This window comes from Stenella coeruleoalba, assembly GCF_951394435.1.
Source record: "Stenella coeruleoalba genome assembly, chromosome: 1".
In the NCBI taxonomy this organism is placed as follows: Eukaryota; Metazoa; Chordata; class Mammalia; order Artiodactyla; family Delphinidae; genus Stenella; species Stenella coeruleoalba.
The window spans coordinates 915,673-936,118 of NC_137169.1; the positions used below are offsets into that span (position 1 = coordinate 915,673).

The 20,446-nt window shown below is 44.2% G+C and overlaps 1 protein-coding gene across 1 annotated transcript in view; it reads right to left on the reverse strand.

Annotated features, from left to right (window-relative positions):
- Positions 1–19,665, reverse strand: part of CFAP74 (cilia and flagella associated protein 74) — a 79,101-nt gene extending 59,436 nt beyond the window's left edge. The window contains exons 1-2 of the mRNA XM_079916860.1: positions 19,598–19,665; positions 19,331–19,368 (exon numbers count right to left, since the gene is read on the reverse strand). The gene's annotated coding sequence lies outside the window, so the exon portion shown is untranslated. The remainder of the gene's footprint in view (positions 1–19,330; positions 19,369–19,597) is intronic.
- Positions 19,666–20,446: the final 781 nt, after the last annotated feature.

Here is a 20,446-nt window from a genome sequence, read left to right on the forward strand (position 1 = left end):
TAGATGCTATCAACATATACTCACCAGAGGACCCAGAAACCCTACTGCGAGGTATTTACCCAAGAGAAACAGAAGTATGTCCACAAAAACACTTGTACAGGAACGCTCACAGCGACCTTATTCACAACAGCCGCAAACTGGAAACAATCCAAATGTTGATGGTGATGAGAACGGATTCTGAGAAGCAGATTCTGGTACATTCATACAGAGGAATAACAGTGATAAAGAGAACGCAGTCTGATGCACAGAGCACCACGGATGAATCTCAGACACACCGTGCTAAGTGCAGGAAGCCAGACACAGAAGAGCACGTGTGAAGCCCCAGAACACGCAGGACTAAAGGGCGATGATAGAAATGAGACGCAGCTTCTGGGTTAGAGGCAGGGGATGGGGACGGCGGGGGCTACGAGGGACTGGGGGGAGGACGGAAACGGTCTGCATCTTGTTTTGGGTGGTGGCTACACAGGTGTACACAAGTGTCAAACTCACACTAGTGAACATTTAATTTGCGTGCTCGTTACAGCGTGTATACGTTATCTCAATAAAACGCAGGCACAGAGTCCAGAGACAACTCCTAAGGGGTTTCACAATATTCATTACAGTTTGATAGTCATTTCGGGAACATTGGGAGATGCCTGTGTAGAGCTTGGTACAGATGTTGATATTAGACGTTGATATTAAATGTTGATATTATGGACGAGGTGCTGAAACTGTAGACCAGTTTGTTTTCATTGCTGAATTTAGCAACTGCTCCAGAATAAGTCACTGAAAAATATTTTCAAAGCCTAATAATGTTTCCTTGATAAGTCATTAATAAATCAATGCCAGTCATTTATTTTTTAAATGCTACAAAAAACCCCTCTGTGCATTAAAGCCCTGAGAGGCAGAATTTCGAGGCATCTTGTAAAATACCAACAATATTCCTCCCAACTGAAGACAGCTCTTAGTCTACCAGCCTGCAGAGGGTGGATGCGGGGCTTTCAGAAGATGCTTGCAAAGTGGTCCAGCCTGTGCTGCCCTGGGCTTGTGAGTTCCATGTGCTCATCACATGGCGTATAAAACACAGTGTAACCAACGCCCCCCGAGGGTGACACTCTGCTAAGAGGAGGGACGTCTCACACAGCTCCACCTGCAGTGACATCAAACCACACACGCTCTGAATGTCCAGCTAAAGACGGTGGTTCCAGACAGGGGGTCCCTAATCCCCTTCAAATCCTCACTAGGACAACCGTGGCAGGATTCAGTGTTTTCAGGACATGAGTCTACAAGGATGAGGCAGACGTGAGAGGAACGGTGGGAACACAAAAGGAGCCAGCGTGCGGAAGGGCACGTGGTGAGGGGCCCCAAGGCCCCGCGGGCATCGCACAACCTGGGGCTCAGGAGCCGGGCGCCTCTGACGTGCGGGTGAAGTGGGATCACACACAGAGATGTGCCAAAATGTGCTTACGAAGCGCGTGGACCTTCTGTTTGAGAGCTGGCTGGCCAGCGCGCAAATAACCAAAATGCTGGGAAAATTGTATTTTAATTGTCTTAAGGGGCTTGAAGAATTGACATGACGAAATTATCAGGTCAAAACCTAAGTGAAGACAAGAATACAAATAGATGAAGTGACCAAGCTAAAGAAAAGTGTCTTATCAACCACCAAAAACAACAAAAATCTAACTTTTTACTATTTTTTAATTTTTTAAAATTTATTTATTTTTGGCTGCACTGGGTCTTCGTTGCTGCCCGTGGGCTTTCTCTAGTTGCGGAGTGCAGGGGCTACTCTTCATTGAGGTGCGCAGGCTTCTCATTGCAGTGGATTCTCTTGTTGTGGAGCACGGCCTCTAGGCACGTGGACTTCAGTAGTTGTGGCACATGGGTTAGTTTCTCTGCGGCACGTGGGATCTTCCCAGACCAGGGCTCAAACCCGTGTCCCCTGCATTGGCAGGCGGATTTTTTTTTTCTTTCTTTTTTTTGGTACGCGGGCCTCTCACTGTTGTGGCCTCTCCCGCTGTGGAGCACAGGCTCCGGATGCGCAGGCTCAGTGGCCATGGCTCACGGGCCCAGCCGCTCCGCGGCACGGGGGATCCTCCCGGACCGGGGCACGAACCCGCGTCCCCTGCATCGGCAGGCGGACTCTCAACCACTGCGCCACCAGGGAAGCCCACTTTTTACTATTTAAAAGAGAATTCTAAAGCAATAACATACAAAAGCACTGCATTTTCAAAGTCAGACAAAGATGCCCTATATAGAAACTGTAACAGGAAGCTGGTGGCGTTGTCTAGAAACAGACAAAAATACTTCAGGCAAAAAGCAGTAACAGCAGTAAGAGGGTCAGGTCATCACCAGAGGCTCAGCTCACCAGGAAGATACAACAGTGGTAAATCCACGTGTATTCAAACGCATAGCCACTAAATAAACAAAGCAAAGACTGGCAGAACAAGGAGAAAGGGTCAAAAGTACAAACTCTAGTGGGAGGTTTTAACACGCCTCTCTCAGGAACTGACAACAAAACCAGATAAAATAAGTCATTAATGACACACATTTAAACAACATCATTAACAAACTGAACCCCACAGACATACATGGAACAGAAACAACTATGGAAATTCAAGTGTTCCCCTAAACCATCACACAGAATATTTACAAAACCTATCTACCGGCCCCAAAGCAGGACTCAACACATTTCAAAGAACTAAAATCATACGAAGCTTATTCTCTGAGCAAATTAATCAGCCCAGATCGGTAACAGGTAGAGAAAAGCAAAGCAGATGGGGAGCAGGAAGAGCCCTGAGCTCACCTTCGCCCGCGGACACAGAGAGAATCACCCTATCACAGAGCAGCTAGTGACGAGAAAGAGCAGGAGCTTAGAAGAAAAGACCGTCTACACCTGAAGCTGTACAGGAGGACTCCCAACAGGCGGGGCAGGAGGGGCAGAGCCGCGGTGCGGTCAAGACCCAAAGCCCCAGGTGGGTGAGCTGAGCACGGGAGGATAATCACAACCGCAGAGGGGCGCCCCAAGGAGTCAGGGTCCCCAGCCTGGGGGCCCTGCACCACTAAGTCGAGCCGGAAGAACATCTGGCTCTGAAGGTGAGCGGGGCTTCCTTCCAGGGGAGCCAGAGCGCCGTGCGAAATAGAGACGCCGCTCTTAAAGGACACAAAATCTCACGTGCTCAGGGCCCAGGACAAAAGCAGGAAATGGAGAGGAGCCTGGGTCAGACCCACCTGCTGATCCCGGCAGGGCAGCTCATCCTGGGGACACAGACACTGGTGGCAGCTCTAACACAAGGACACTGGTGCTGCCAGTGCCACTTCAGAACCCTCCCTCTGGCTTATTAGTGCCGGGACCTGCCCTGCATGCCAGCCTGCAGGCACCAGTATGGGGACGCCTCAGGCCAAGCGGTGAGCTGGGCAGGGGCATAGCCCCACCTGCCAGTAGGCTGGCTGCCTTAAGACTCCCTGAGCCCACAGCCACCCCAGGACCTCGCGCTGTCCACCCGAGGGCCCAGGGCCCAGTCCCACTCACCACTGCCCAGCACCAGCCCCGGGACCAGCGTCACCCACTAGCAGGCAGCACAGCCCCAGGATGCCCTGGCCCCTGGCCCTGCCCACCAGTGGGCTGATACTGCTACTCCAGGACTCCCAGGCCACTTACATCAATGGACAGGTTGTCCACACAGAAAATCAATCAGGAAACACTGGCCTTAAGTGACACATTAGACCCAATGAACTTAATTGATCTATCTGGAACATTCCTTCCCCAAACAGCAAATACACATTCTTTTCAAGTATACGCGAAACATTCTCCAGGACAGATCACATGCTAGGCCACAAAACAAGTCTCAATAAACTTAAGAAAGTTGAAATCATATCAGGCATCTTTTATGATCACAATGCTACGAGACTAAAAATCAACTACAAGAAAAAGACTGCAAGAAACACAAACATGTGGAGGCTGAACAACATGCTGGTATGCAACCAATGGATCACTGAAGAAATCAAAGAAGAAATCAGAAGAATTCCTGGACACAAATGAAAATGAAAAGCGGATAATCCAAAATCTGTGGGAGGCAGCAAAATCAGTTATAAGCAGGAAGTTTATAGCAATACAAGCTTCCCTCGGGAAACAAGAAAAATCTCAAACAAACAACCTAACCGTACACCTAAAGCCTAACCCTAAGTAGAGACAGCAGAACAAACGGAACTCCAAGTTAGTAGGACAGAAATCATAAAGATCAGAGCAGAAATAAATGAAATAGAGACTTTAAAAAACAATCCGAAAAATCAATGAAACTAAGAGCTGGTTCTTTGAAAAGATAAACAAAATTGATAAACCTTTAGCCCAACTCATGAAGAGAAAAAGAGAGAGGGCCCAAATACAGAAAATCAGAAGGGAAAAAGAAGTCACAACCAGAAATATAGATCAATGGAACAGGACAGAAAGCCCAGAAATAAGTCCACATGCTTACAGTCAATTAATCTACAACAAAGGAGGCAAGAATATACCATGCAGAAAAGACAGTGTCTTTAATAAGTGGTGCTGCTAAAACTGAACAGTTACATGTAAAATAATGAAATTAGAACATTCTCTAACACCACACACAAAAATACACTCAAAATGGATTAAAGACCTAAATGTAAGACCAGATACTATAAAACTCTTAGAGGAAAACATAGGCAGGATACACTTTGACATAAATTGTAGCAATATCTTTTTGCTTCCACCTCCTACAGTAATGAAAATAAAAACGAAATAAACAGATGGAACCTAGTTAAACTTCAAAGCTTTTGCACAACAAAGGAAATCACAAACAAAATGAAAAGACAAGCCAGAGAATGGGAGAAAATATTTGCAAATGAAGTGACCAACAAGGGATTAATCTCTAAAATATACAAACAGCTCATGCAGCTCAATATCAAAAAAACAAACAACCTAATCAAAAAAATGGACAGAAGATCTAAATAGACATCTCTCCAAAGAAGACATAAAGATGGCCAAAAAGCACATGAAAAGACGCTTGACACTACTAATTATTAGAGAAATGAAAATCAAAACTACAATGAGGTTATCACCTCACACCAGTCAGAATGGCCATCATCAAAAAGTCTACAAACAATAAATGCTGGAGAGGGTGTGGAGAAAAGGGAACCCTCTTGCACTGTAGGTGGCAATGTAAATTGGTACAACCACTATGGAGAACAGTATGGAGGTTCCATAAAAAACTAAAAATAGAACTACCATACGGCCCAGCAATCCCACTCCTGGGCATACATCTGGAGAACACCATAATTTGAAAAGATACACGCACCCCCAATGTTCATTGCAGCACTATTTAAAATAGCCAAGACATGGAAGCAACCTAAATGTCCATCAACATATGAATGGGAAAAGAAGATGTGGTACATATATACAATGGAATATTACTCAGCCATAAAAAGGAATGAAATAATGCCATTTGCAGCAACATGGCAGGACCTAGAGATTATCGTACTAAGTGAAGTAAGTCAGACAAAGACAAATGTCATATAATATCACTTATATGTGGAATCTAAAAAAAAATGGTACAAATGAACTTATTTACAAAATAGAAACAGACTCACAGACTTCGAAAACAAACTCAAGGTTACCAAAGGGGAAAGGTGGGGGGAGGGAAAAATGAGGAGTTTGGGATTAACATATACGCACTACTATATATATACAATAGATAATCAACAAGGACCTACTGTACAGCACAGGGAACTCTACTCAATACTCTGTAGTAACCTATATGGGAAAAGAGTTGAAAAAGAATGGATATATGTATACATATACCTGAGTCACTTTGTTGTACACCTGAAACTAACACAATATTGTAAATCAACTCTACTCCAATATAAAATAAAAATTAAACTAAAAAAAAGAAGTTACAACTGACACCACAGATATACAAAGCATCATAAGAGATTACCACAAAAAATTATTTAAAAAAAAACTCCAAACAAACAGAAGTCCAGGATCAGATGGCTTCACAGGTGATTTCTACCAAACATTTACAGAAGAGTGAACACCTAGCCTTCTCAAACTATTCCAGAAATTTGCAGAGGAAGGAATGCTTCTGAACTCTTTCTACAAGGCCAGCATCACTCTGATACTAAAACCAGACAACAATATCACAAAAAAAGAAAATTATAGGCCAATATCACTGATGAACATAGACGTAAAAATCCTCAATAAAATATTAGCAAACTGAATCCAACAATACATTAAGAGGATCATACACCACGATAAAGTGGGATTTATACCAGGGATGCAAGGATGTTTCAATATCCACAAATCAATCAATGTGATACATGACGTTAACAAATTGAAGAATAAAAATCATATGATCGGGACTGCCCCGGTGGTGCAGTGGTTAAGAATCCACCTGCCAATGCAGGGGACACGGGTTCGAGCCCTGGCCAGGAAGATCCCACATGCCATGGAGCAACTAAACCTGTGCGCCACAACTACTGAGCCTGCGCTCCAGAGCCCATGAGCCACAAGTACTGAGCCCGTGTGCCACAACTACTGAAGCCCGCGCGCCTAGAGCCCATGCTCCACAACAATGAGAAGCCTGCGCACCATGACGAAGAGTAGCCCCTGCTCACTGCAACTAGAGAAAGCCCGCGCGCAGCAATGAAGACCCAATGCAGCCAAAAATAAATAAATAAATAGATTTTTTAAAAGGCCATCGACTGAGCGGCAGATGATGTTTGCAAATATATCCAATAAGCTGTTAATATCCAAGATATATACAAACTCATACAACTCAACATCGACAAACTGAACAACCTGATTAAAAAATGGGCAGAGGATCTGAATAGATGTTTTTCCAAAGAAGATATAAAAACGCTGGCCGAATACGGAGGAAAGGGAGCCTTCCTGCACTGCTGGTGGGAATGTAAAGTGGTGCAGCCACTGTGGAAAACAGTATGGAAATTCCTCAAAAACTTAAAAATAGAACTACCATATGATCCATCAATTTTACTCCTGGGTATTTATCAAGGAAAAAAAAACCCAAAACACTAATTAGAAAAGATATAGGCACCCTTATATTCATTGCAGTACTATTTACAATAGCCAAGATGTGTAAGCAACGTAAGTGCCCATCAACACGTGAATGGATAAAGAAGATGTGGTACATATACACAAGGGAGTACTCCTCAGCCATAAAGAGAATGAAATCTTGTCATCTGCAAAAATATGGATGGACCTCGAGGGTATTATGCTAAGTGAAATAAGTCAGATAGAGAAAGACAAATAATGTATGATTTCACTTATATTTAGAATCTAAAAAAACAAAACAAATGGACAAACATCATAAAACAGAAACAGAGTCATAGATACAGAGAACAAACAGGTGGTTGCCAGAGGGGGTGGGAGTGAGAGGGGGAGAGAAATAGCTAAGAGATATTGGAAGGTACAAACTTCCTGCTGAAAAATAAACAAGTCACAGGGACGAAATGTACAGTGTGGGGAATATAACAATAACTATATAGTATCTTTGTATGGTGGCCTATCGTAACGAGACATACCCTGTGATCACTTCAAAATGTATAGAAATATCGAATTATTATGTTGTGTAACAGGAACTAACATAGTGTTGTAGGCTAATTATATTTCAAAAACAAACAAAATCATAGAAAAAGAGGTCAGGTTTGTAGTTACCAGAGGCGGGGGATTGGGGAAGGGGGAATTGGATGAGGGCATAAAAACGTACAAACTTCCAGTTATAAGATAAATAAGTACTAATGATGTAATGTACAACATGGTAAATGTAATTAACACTTTGTATGTTACATACGAAAGTTGTTAAGAGGGTAAATCCTAGGAGTTCTCATCACGAGGAAGAAGTTTTTTCTATTTCTTTAATTTTGTACCTATATGAGATGATGGATGTTCACTAAACTTATTTTGGTGATCAGTTCATGATGTTTGTATGTCAAATCATTATGCTGTACACCTTAAACTTATACAGTGCTGTATGTCAATTATATTCCAATGAAACTGGAAGAAAAAAATCAAATCAAAAACTATAAATTCACCTTATATTTTGAAAATAAGAAACATACTTCTAAATAACCCGTGGGCCAAAGACAAAAATCATAATGAAAATTATAAAATGTTTTTAACTGAGTTATAATGAAAATATCATACATCAAACTGAGTGTAGCCAAGGTAGAACAGAGTGAAGTTGTGATCCTAAATGCTCATATCAGGAACAAGACAGGCTAAGTATTAACTGCTAAACATGCAACTCAAGGGGTTATAAAGAGAGCTGCGACATAAACCCAGAGAAAGCAGAAGAAAACAAACAGATTAGAGATTAATGCTGCAAGACAAACATGTGATAGAGACGTTCCTCAAAGCCAAAAGTTCGTACTTTTAGAAGATTTATAAAACTGACAAACCTCTAATGAAACTGATAAATAAAAAGAGAAAGAACAAATCATCCATATAAGAAGGAAAGGGTCTCTAACTACAGAGACTACAGACATGAAGAAGGTAAAAATGTCACGAGCCACTCTACACCAATAAATTTGAAAATTTAGACAATGGACAAATTATTAGAAAAATATTACTAACCAAAATTGCTTCAAGAACAAAAAACAGAAAACTTGAACATTCCCACAGGCGTAAAAGAAATCCAATCAAGAGTGAAATATGGGGACTCCCGGAGGGCTCACACCAAGGAGAACCTCCCAGAAATGCTGCTGCCAGTGTCCCTGTCCTCACGGGGAGACACAGCCACCCCCCGCCTCTGCAGGAGACCCTGCAACACTAGCAGCTTCCATGGACCCCTGACTGCTGCTTGAGGAGAATTGCCCTGTGGATTTGACTGACCAACGATTGTGATATAAGCAGTTTCAGGTGACTGGCCCAGCAGGAGTGAGAAGAATTTATCTTCAGTATAAACTTCATTATTCCACAGCGTCTCTTCATTTGCCTGGGAGGTAAGAATATTGAGACTCAAGGAGATTAAGCAATGGAGTATTTTCACTGCTCAAATGTAATGATGCCATGATTTTGATGGAGTGTTGACCACCCCTCACACACTGCTTTCTTCACCCAAGTGCTAATTCCATCTTATGAGATGCTGTGTCCTTTCCTGGCTGAGGAAACCAGGATATACAGTGAGGGCAGACAGCAGAAGCAAGAAGAACTACAATCCTGAAGCCTGTGGAACAAAAAACACATTCACAGAAAGACAGACAAGATGAAAAGGCAGAGGGCTATGTACCAGATGAAGGAACAAGATAAAACCCCAGAAAAACAACTAAATGAAATGGAGATAGGCAACCTTCCAGAAAAAGAATTCAGAATAATGATCGTGAAGATGATCCAGGACTTCGGAAAAAGAATGGAGGCAAAGATCAAGAAGATGCAAGAAAGGTTTAACAAAGACCTAGAAGAACTAAAGAACAAACAAACAGAGATGAACAATACAATAACTAAAATGAAAACTACACTAGAAGGAATCAATAGTAGAATAACTGAGGCAGAAGAATGTATAAGTGATCTGGAAGATAGAATGGTGGAATTCACTGCTGCGGAACAGAATAAAGAAAAAAGAATGAAAAGAAATGAAGACAGCCTAAGAGACCTCTGGGACAACATTAAATGCAACAACATTCGCATTATAGGGGTCCCAGAAGGAAAAGAGAGAGAGAAAGGACGAGAGAAAATATTTGCAGAGATTATAGTCTAAACTTCCCTAACACGGGAAAGGAAATAGCCACCCAAGTCCAGGAAGCGCAGCAAGTCCCATACAGGACAAACCCAAGGAGAAACACACCGAGACACATAGTAATCAAACTGGCAAAAAATAAAGACAAACAAAAATTATTGAAAGCAGCAAGGGAAAAATGACAAATAACATACAAGGGAACTCCCATAAGGTTAACAGCTGATTTCTCAGCAGAAACTCTACAAGCCAGAAGGGAGTGGCATGACATATTTACAGTGATGAAAGGGAAGAACCTACAACCAAGATTACTCTACCCGGCAAGGATCTCATTCAGATTCAATGGAGAAATCAAAAGCTTTACAGACAAGCAAAAGCTAAGAGAATTCAGCACCACCAAACCAGCTCTACGACAAATGCTAAAGGAACTTCTCTAAGTGGGAAACACAAGAGAAGAAAAGGACCTACAAAAACAAACCCCCCAAAATTAAGAAAATGGTAATAGGAACATACATATCGATAATTACCTTAAACGTGAATGGATTAAATGCTCCAACCAAAAGACACAGGCTTGCTGACTGGATACAAAAACAAGACCCATATATATGCTGTCTACAAGAGACCCACTTCAGACCTAGGGACACATACAGACTGAAAGTGAGGGGATGGAAAAAGATATCCCATGCAAATGGAAATCAAAAGAAAGCTGGAGTAGCAGTACTCATATCAGATAAAATAGATTTTAAAATAAAAAATGTTACAAGAGACAAGGAAGGACACTACGTAATGATCAAGGGATCAATCCAAGAAGAAAATATAACAATTATAAATATATATGCACCCAACATAGGAGCACCTCAATACATAAGGTAACTGCTAACAGCTATGAAAGAGGAAATCAACAGTAACACAATAATAGTGGGGGACTTTAACACCTCACTTACACCAATGGACAGATCATCCAAAATGAAAATAAATAAGGAAACACAAGCTTTAAATGACACAATAGACCAGAAAGATTTAATTGATATTTATAGGACATTCCATCCAAAAACAGCACATTACACTTCCTTCTCAAGTGTGCATGGAACATTCTCCAGGATAGATCACATCTTGGGTCACAAATCAAGCCTCAGTAAATTTAAGAAAATTGAAATCATATCAAGCATCTTTTCTGACCACAATGCTATGAGATTAGAAATCAATTAAAGGGAAAATAACGTAAAAAACACAAACATATGGAGGCTAAACAATACGTTACTAAATAACCAAGAGATCACTGAAGAAATCAAAGAGGAAATCAAAAAATACCTAGAGACAAATGACAATGAAAACATGATGACCCGAAACCTACAGGATACAGCAAAAGCAGTTCTAAGAGGGAAGTTTATAGCTATACAAGCCTACCTCAAGAAACAAGAAAAATCTCAAATAAACAATCTAACCTTACACCTAAAGGAACTAGAGGAAGAAGAACAAACAAAACCCAAAGTTAGCAGAAGAAAAATCATAAAGATCAGAGCAGAAATAAATGAAATAGAAACAAAGAAAACAATAGCAAAGATCCATAAAACTAAAAGCTGGTTCTTTGAGAAGATACACAAAATTGACAAACAATTAGCCAGACTCATCAAGAAAAAGAGGGAGAGGACTCAAATCAATAAAATTAGAAATGAAAAAGGAGAAGTTACAGCAGACACCGCAGAAATACAAAGCATCCTAAGGGACTCTATGCCAATAAAATGGACAACCTGGAAGAAATGGACAAACTCTTAGAAAGGTATAACCTTCCAAGACTGAACCAGGAAGAAATAGAAAATATGAACAGACCAATCACAAGTAATGAAATTGAAACTGTGATTAAAAATCTTCCAACAAACAAAAGTCCAGGACCAGATGGCGTCACAGGTGAATTCTATCAAATATTTAGAGAAGAGCTAACACCCATCCTTCTCAAACTCTTCCAAAAAATTTCAGAGGAAGAAACACTCCCAAACTCATTCTATGAGGCCACCATCACCCTGATACCAAAACCAGACAAAGATACCACAAAAAAAGAAAATTACAGACCAATATCACTGGTGAATATAGATGCAAAAATCCTCAACAAAATACTAGCAAACAGAATCCAACAACACATTAAAAGGATCATACACCATGATCAAGTGGGATTTATCCCAGGGGTGCAAGGATTCTTCAATATACGCAAATCAGTCAATGTACTACACCATGTTAACAAACTGAAGGAGAAAAAACATATGATCATCTCAATAGATGCAGAAAAAGCTTTTGACAAAATTCAACACCCATTTATGATAAAAATTCTCCAGGAGGTGGGCATAGAGGGAACCTACTTCAACATAATGAAGGCCATACACGGCAAACCCACAGCAAACATCATTCTCAATGGTGAAAAACTGAAAGCATTTCCACTAAGATCAGGAACAAGACAAGGTTGCCCACTCTCACCACTATTATTCAACATTTGGAAGTCCTAGCCACGGCAATCAGAGAAGAAAAAGAAATAAAAGGAATACAAATCGGAAAAGAAAAAGTAAAACTGTCACTGTTTGCAGATGACATGATACTATACATAGAGAATCCTAAAGATGCCACCAGAAAACTACTAGAGCTAATCAATGAATTTGGTAAATTTGCAGGATACAAAATTAATGCACAGAAATCTCTTGCATTCCTATACACTAATGATGAAAAATCTGAAAGAGAAATTAAGGAAACACTCCCATTTACCATTGCAACAAAAAGAATAAAATACCTAGGAATAAACCTACCTAGGGAGACCAAAGACCTGTATGCAGAAGACTATAAGACACTGATGAAAGAAATTAAAGTTGATACCAACAGATGGGGAGATATACCATGTTCTTGGATTGGAAGAATCAATATTGTGAAAATGACTATACTACCCAAAGTAATCTACAGATTCAATGCAATCCCTATCAAATTACCAATGGCATTTTTTTACAGAACTAGAACAAAAATCTTAAAATCTGTATGGAGTCACAAAAGACCCTGAATAGCCAAAGCAGTCTTGGGGGGGAAAAAACGGAGCTGGTGGAATCAGACTCCCTGACTTCAGACTATACTACAAAGCTACAGTAATCAAGACAATATGGTACTGGCACAAAAACAGAAGTACAGATCAATGGAACAGGATAGAAAGCCCAGAGATAAACCCATGCACCTATGGTCAACTAATCTATGACAAAGGAGGCAAGGATATACAATGGAGAAAAGACAGTCTCTTCAATAAGTGGTGCTGGGAAAACTGGACAGCTACATGTAAAAGAATGAAATTAGAACACTCCCTAACACCATACACAAAAATGAACTCAAAATGGATTAGAGACCTAAATGTAAGACTGGACACTATAAAACCCTTGGAGGAAAACATAGGAAGAATGCTCTTTGACATAAATCACAGCAAGATCTTTTTTGATCCACCTCTTAGAGTAATGGAAATAAAAACAAAAATAAACAAATGGGACCTAATGAAACTTAAAAGCTTTTGCACAGCAAAGGAAACCATAAACAAGACGAAAAGACAACCCTCAGAATGGGAGAAAATATTTGCAAATGAAGCAATGGACAAAGGATTAATCTCCAAAATATATAAATAGCTCATGCAGCTCAATATTTAAAAAAACAAACAACCCAATCCCCAAATGGGCAGAAGACCTAAAGAGACATTTCTCCACAGAAGACATACAGATGGCCAAGAGGCACATGAAAAGCTGCTCAACATCACTAATAATTAGAGAAATGCAAATCAAAACTACAATGAGGTAACACCTCACACCAGTTAGAATGGGCATCATCAGAAAATCTACAAACAACAAATGCTGGAGAGGGTGTGGAGAAAAGGGAACCCTCTTGTACTGTTGGTGGGAATGTAAACTGATACAGCCACTATTGAGAACAGTATGGAGGTTCCTTAAAGAACTAAAAATAGAATTACCATATGACCCAGCAATCCCACTACTGGACATATACCCAGAGAAACCCATAATTCAAAAAGACACATGCACCCCAATGTTCACTGCAGCACTATTTACAATAGCCAGGTCATGGAAGCAACCTAAATGCCCATCGACAGACGAATGGATAAAGAAGTTGTGGTACGTATATATGATGGAATATTACTCAGCCATAAAAACAAACGAAATTGGGTCATTTGTAGAGACGTGGATGCATCTAGAGACTGTCATACAGAGTGAAGTAAGTCAGAAAGAGAAAAACAAATATTGTATATTGACACATATATGTGGAACCTAGAAAAGTGGTACAGATGAACCAGTTTGCAGGCAGAAATTGAGACACAGATGTAGAGAACAAATGTATGGACACCAAGGGGGGAAAGTGGCGGGGGTGGCGGTGTGATGAATTGGGAGATTGGGATTGACATGTATACACTAATGTGTATAAAATGGATGACTAATAAGAAAAATAAATAAACAAACATTAAAAAAAAATTTAAAAAAAAAGTCAAATATGTTCCCACCAAGAAAACGCTAGGCTCTGAGGCTTCCCTATCAATGTCCATGAAATATTTGAGGTTCAAAATGTTCCAGTTTCACACACTTTCTTCCAGGAAAGAGAACCAGAAGGTCCACTCCCTGGTTTGTTTCGTGGAATCACTTAACTTTTGCTACGAGAGCCTGGTGGTGACAACAGGGAAAGGAAAACCACAGACCAGCCTCACTCTTGAGGTGAAGTACCACCTGGCTAAAGCCAGCAACACGTAGACAGGATGACACATCACGACGAAGACGGACTTGCTTAGCATTAGAAATCAAGTCAACTCACCACACGAGCAGACCAGAGAAGAGAAATATACAATTGACTCAATGCAGGAAAAGACATTGATGAAATTCAACATCCCACTTACACTTTTTAAAAATGTAGCAAACTGGCGTTAGACTTCTTTAATGTGATAAAGAATGTTTGCCAACATAATCCACAGGAAGCGTCATACTTAATCATAACATTATTAAGACTTCCCTGGCGGTCCAGCGGTTAAGACTCCGTGCTTCCACTGCAGGGGGCGTGGCTTGGATCCCTGGTCGGGGAGCTAAGGTCCCTGCAAGCCGCTCGGCGTGGCCAAAAGAAAAAAAATCATAAACGTTAAAAGCATTTCCTTTAAGACTGAGAACAAAACAAGGGTGCTCTCTGAAGCCACTGGGTCTCCTGACTGGAACAAGGAGAGAAGAAAGAAGTACAAGGCATGAGGAGTGGAAGGGGAGACAGTTGTTTTCAGATAACACGATTGTGCATGTAGAAAGTCCAAATGAGTACAGAGATAAATTGTTAATGTTATCGAGACAATTTAGTAATGTTGCTAGATATAAATTCGGTAATAAAAATCAATGATATTCCTATTTATCAGAATAATGAGAAAGCAAGATTTGGAAAACTTATTTACAATTACACCAATAAATATGAAGTACTTGGGAATAAATACAAGAAAAAAGGAGCAGGACCCCCGATGAGAAAATGATGCAGCCCCGTCCCCGTCAGGCGACGTGAAGTGAGACCTAAAGAAAGGGTAAGTGGAGTCAATGACCCAGGTTCTTCAACAAATGGATGCCGTGGGGGGAAAGGGAAGCGGAGCTGTTCTGAATGTAAAAGCCGTGAGAGACAAGTCAACCGCATGCAAGGGGGGGTTCTGGTTTGGAACCTGAGTCAAGCGAGAAACTGTAGAAGACATTTCTGAGGTAACGTGGGAAAATGAACACCAAGTGGTGTTAGATTTTATTAAGAAATCAATGTTAACTCGGCTGGGGTTGATAATGAATTTGTGGTTATGCTAAAAATAAGTTCTTTATCAGTTAGAATTGTGTACTAAACAGTTTACGGGTGGGGCTTCCCTGGTGGCGCAGTGGTTGGGAGTCCGCCTGCCGATGCAGGGGACACGGGTTCGTGCCCTGGTCCGGGAGGATCCCACATGCCGCAGAGCGGCTGGGCCCGTGAGCCATGGCCGCTGCGCCTGCGCGTCCGGAGCCTGTGCTCCGCAGCGGGAGAGGCCACAGCAGCGAGAGGCCCGCGTACCGCCAAAAAAAAAAGAAAAGAGTTTATGGGTGAACTATTACACCTGGGGTTTTCTCTGAAACACATCAGCCAAGCGCTACAAGTGAGAAGCAGTAGAAGCTCCAGGATTGACTCGATTTGGGTGACCACTGAAGGGGCGCTGGGCGCCCGACAGTTCATAGGACCACTACGTGGTGAGTTTGAAATTGTCCATAACAAAAACCTGAAAAAGAATAAAACCAATATAAATAAATCAATGGAGAGGTGCATGTTCACGTAATGGACGCTCAATGCTGTCAGGATGCCAGTTCTCTCCAAATTGCTCCACAGAGGCATTAAAACCCCCCCAAACTCCGACAGGGCAGCGTGTGCACGCGTGTGCAAGCGGCGGGCAGGGAATGCACATCTCAGTCCACATGCTAAGAAGCTGTGTGTCCACCCCGGAAATCAGTTCCTTGGGGGCCAAAGACTCACAGGTGAAGAGCAAAGCTGCTACGGTGAAGGCGGAGGGGCCTTCATGCCTTCAGGTTTCCTAAACAAGACATCAAAAACATTAAGCCACAGGAGGAAAAGCTGGCAGAGTCTCGTACACTTAAAACCTTTGGTTCAGGTGACACCCTAAGGAGAGTTTAAGAAACACTACAGATTAGAAGATAAACGCAACACATTTCCCAAAAGGTTTACCATCAAGACATGTAAGGAACATCGTCGGCTCAACAGAGAAGGTGGGCAGCCCAACAGCAAAACGGCGAGACCATAACAGGCGGGTTACAATAAAGGACGTTCAGATGGCTGGATTCATGCCTGTTTTCCTGGCATTATTAATAGTGCTCCCTGTAACTCTTAACAGAGTCCTGGCCAGATGATGAACTGTTTCTTGGTGATCAACCTCATTTGTAATCAGGGAAATGCAGAGTAAAGCCACATACTGTTATTACACAGCCATCAGACTCGGTAACATATTCGGAGCCTGAGTATACCAGGTGGCACAAAGGACACGGAGCAGTGGGGAGGCGCACGCCCTAACAGTGGGAGGGAAAACCAGGACAGGTGCTTTGAAAAGAGCTCAGCACTGTATCGTAGTTAAATATATACACGCCCTCTGCACTGGTATCCTATTGCTGCCACAGGAAATTGCCGCACACTCAGGGGCTTAGCACAGGTGTATCATCTTACAGTTCCGGAGGTCAGAAGTCTGAAATGAGCCCCACTGGGCTAAAATCAAGGTGTCGGCAGGGCTGCCTTCCTTTCCGGAGGCTCTGGGGGCGGGTCCATTTTCTTGCCTTTTCCAGTTTCTAGAGGTCACCCGCATGCCCCGGCCAAGGCCCCATCCTACCAACTTCAAAGCCACTACCGTCAGGTGGTCTTTCTCGGGCTGCTTTCTTTCTGGCTCCCCTCCGCCTCCCTCTCCCACTAGGAGGGCCCTTCTAGGTGCGCTGGGCTCACCGGGATAACCCAGCACAATCTCCCATCTCAGAGTCAGCTGACTAACAGCCTACATCCCCAGTGCCTGTAACCTAAACATTCACGGGTTCCCAGGGTCAGGACACGGTGGCCTCCGGGCGCCATTATTCTGTCTACCACGCCCTCTGACTCAGCAATTCCTCTCCCAGGCGTTTACCCTACAGAAACTCAGATGCTGTATTAGTTTCCTGGGGACGCCGCAACAAAGTACCACAAACTGCCTGTCTTAGAACAACACAGAAGTATTTTCTCATAGTTCCGGAGGCCAGAAATCTGAAATCAAGGTGCCAACTCCCACTGAAGTGCTAGGGAAGGATCTATTCCAGACTTCTCTGCTAGCTTCTGGTTCCCGGGCTTGTGGCAGCGTAACTCCAATCCATGTGACAGTCTCCCTGTGTGCGTGTCTATGTCCAAATTCCCGTTTATAAAGATGTCTGTCATATTGGAGGAGGGGCCACCTTCCTCCAGTATGACATCGTCTTAACCAATTACATCCCCAATGACCCAATTTCCAAATGAGGTCATATTCTGAGATACGGGGGGTTAGGATGTCAACATATCTCTTTTTTGAGGAGACACAATTCCACTCCTCACACACATAGATACCAGGAGCCATAACGAGACCCCAGAGAGCAGTGTTCGTAAGAGCAGTAACTACGGAAACAACCCACAGCCACCGGCAGCAGAGCGACTGTGAGATCCGCACCGTGGCGAGCCAGCTGTGATGGAGGTGACGACCCACAGCTCGTGCAGCAGTGTGGATAAGGCTCTTACACACAACCGAGAGGGAGGAAGACACAAGCACAGGCTGCCTTTCTTCTTCCCCTTCCGCCCCAGGTGGGCCTGTGAAACAGGGTCCACAGTGGCCCAGACTGGGTGACAGAGCCTGAGTGGAGGAAGGCAGTCAGTCCAGTGTCGGGTATGAGAGCCCGAGCGGGGGGCGGGGGGAGGGGGGAGGTGTCCACTGTGTGCGCCACTGGCTCAAGCCCGGGAGGGATGACGTAGCTTCAGAGCCTCAAAGTACTGCCCAACAAAATACTCGCCAGTTACAAAGGGCAAGGCAACTTCCCAGGCGAGACGCTGGCAGATACCACCTTCATCAAGTGATCAAAGCAAACTCGTCACTAATGTGACAAATGGACCACTGTGAGCCACCTGACGGGATGGAACGAGCAGAGAGTGACACGTGGCCTCACTTCTGTGGCTTCCCTGCCAAAGACGCATAATGGGAATCTGATCACGAGGAAACATCAGACAAACCCAGAGGGGCTTTCTACAAAGTCACTGGCCTAAACCTTCAAAAGTGTCAGGGTCACGAAGCCAAGGAAAGCCTGGTGAATGTTCTGGAATGAAGGAGACTAAAGCACCACGATGACTGCTCAGTGCAGTGGGGGGTCCCAGACCGGACCCTCTCGGGTTTGTGACTTTATGGGTCTTTGATGGTCGTGTGTGGTTATGCTGGAGATTGTCCTTATGTGTAGGAAATGCACACGAAAGTATCTGGAGGTGACAGCGCATCACGCAGGCAACTTATCCTCAACTGCTCCAGGAAACACGTTTTTTATGTTGAACTTGCAACTTCTACATAAATTTGGGATTGTTTCAAAAATTAAAAAAGAATATATACAGCATTTTCCCATTTATATAAGGTTTAAAAACAGGTGAAACAATATTGTTTACAAACGGTAAAACTAAAGAAAATCAAGGAAATTAGAATCAGAAAGTCAGGCTATGGTCACCGGGGAAGGGTCTGCGTGGGGCATGGGCGGGGTAGGTTGACTTGGGGTGCCGACCAGGTTCAATTTCTGGACTTGGGTAGTGACTAGTGATGCTGGCTTTATAACCAGTCCTTCAGCAGTACCTGTGAGTGTACTCGCCATCGGTCTGCAGGGATAACCCATCAGGGAATTCTTTGGACTGTGGGTACCAGAGCCGGTCCGCCCATCACCTGCTTCAGTACTTGGCTCACGGCAGATGGTCAAGGAGTGTTTGTCAGATACATAATGTGAGCACGTAAAACGACGGAAACAAATAATAGAGATTTCCAGAAACAGGTAGCCATTAAAAACCAAACCGAGATGACCTCGGAATTCCTTTCCTCTGCCCGGACCCTCAGCGTCCCCTCTTCTTACCAGCCGGGCTGAGCCCTCGAGTTTTGCTCAACGGTGTCCTAGATGTGAAAGGACAACATCGCAACGTCCGCGCGGAGCCGGAGCAGAGCTCAGAACCCAAGCTTCACGGCCCGCTGGGGTCCCTGAGAGCGGTCAGGGGCGACCCCCACTCCCCGCACTAGCACTTATTTCTTGGGCAGAACTTCCACGATGAAGGCGCTGATTTGTGCCTGAGGGGGCGGCTAAAGTCCTCGACCCAGCCCCAGGCTCCGGGGCCAACGGACCCACCTCTCCTCAGACCCGCCGGGGTACGAAGGGCGCGCGCTCCGGGCGGAGAAGCTGCTCGGCTGCGGCTGGCTGCGCGGTTTGGAGCGGGCAGCTCCATGGCAACGGACGGCTCCACCGCGGTGTGGGGGTGCCCGCGCCCCCCTTCCCCGCTCGCGCGATGGCTCGGTCCGGCGGCGCGCCCCCTGCGCAGGCGCAGTGAGGCGGAGGCGGCCACTTGCGCCTGGAGCGCGGGAGGGAGGCGGGGGCGCGCAGCTCCGGGTCGCCGGGACCCGGGCGCTGGCCGAGGCCGAGGCCGCGAGCGGAGGGTCGCGGGGGCACCCAGGCCGTGGCGGAGGAGACCAGCGCTGCTCGGTGGACCGAACGGCGCGCCAGGCTGCCTCCCCTGGTTTGGGCCAAGCCGGTCGAATTTCGGATTAGTTGTCAATTTTAAAAACAGGAGAGTTCACATAAAATCGGGGTTCCTCACTTTTCTTTTCGAGATGAGAGACTTGGCACAATATGGCACACTGGGCTGGAGCTGAACTGAGCTTTCCCCGCGCATTCTCCAGTCCCCAGCCCTGCCCGGGCCCAGAGGGGCGTGTGTTCGCGGCTGAGATGCAGGGATGTGAAGAAGGGTCCTCCTCGCCAGTGCACTCAGTGCCGGGCCCTGGGTCCCCGAGTGAGTCCGCGTATCTCCCGTCCTTGCAGGGCCCCGCGCCTTCCAGCATCCCACCTGCATGTGACTTGCAGGGCCGCTGGCCCTGCTGGCCACTGGCTGGCTTTGACTAGTGTTTCCTGATGCCACAGTGGGGCCCGGGAAGTCCCTTAGTTTCATCCTGGGATGGTGAGATCCATCAGAGCCATCAAGCC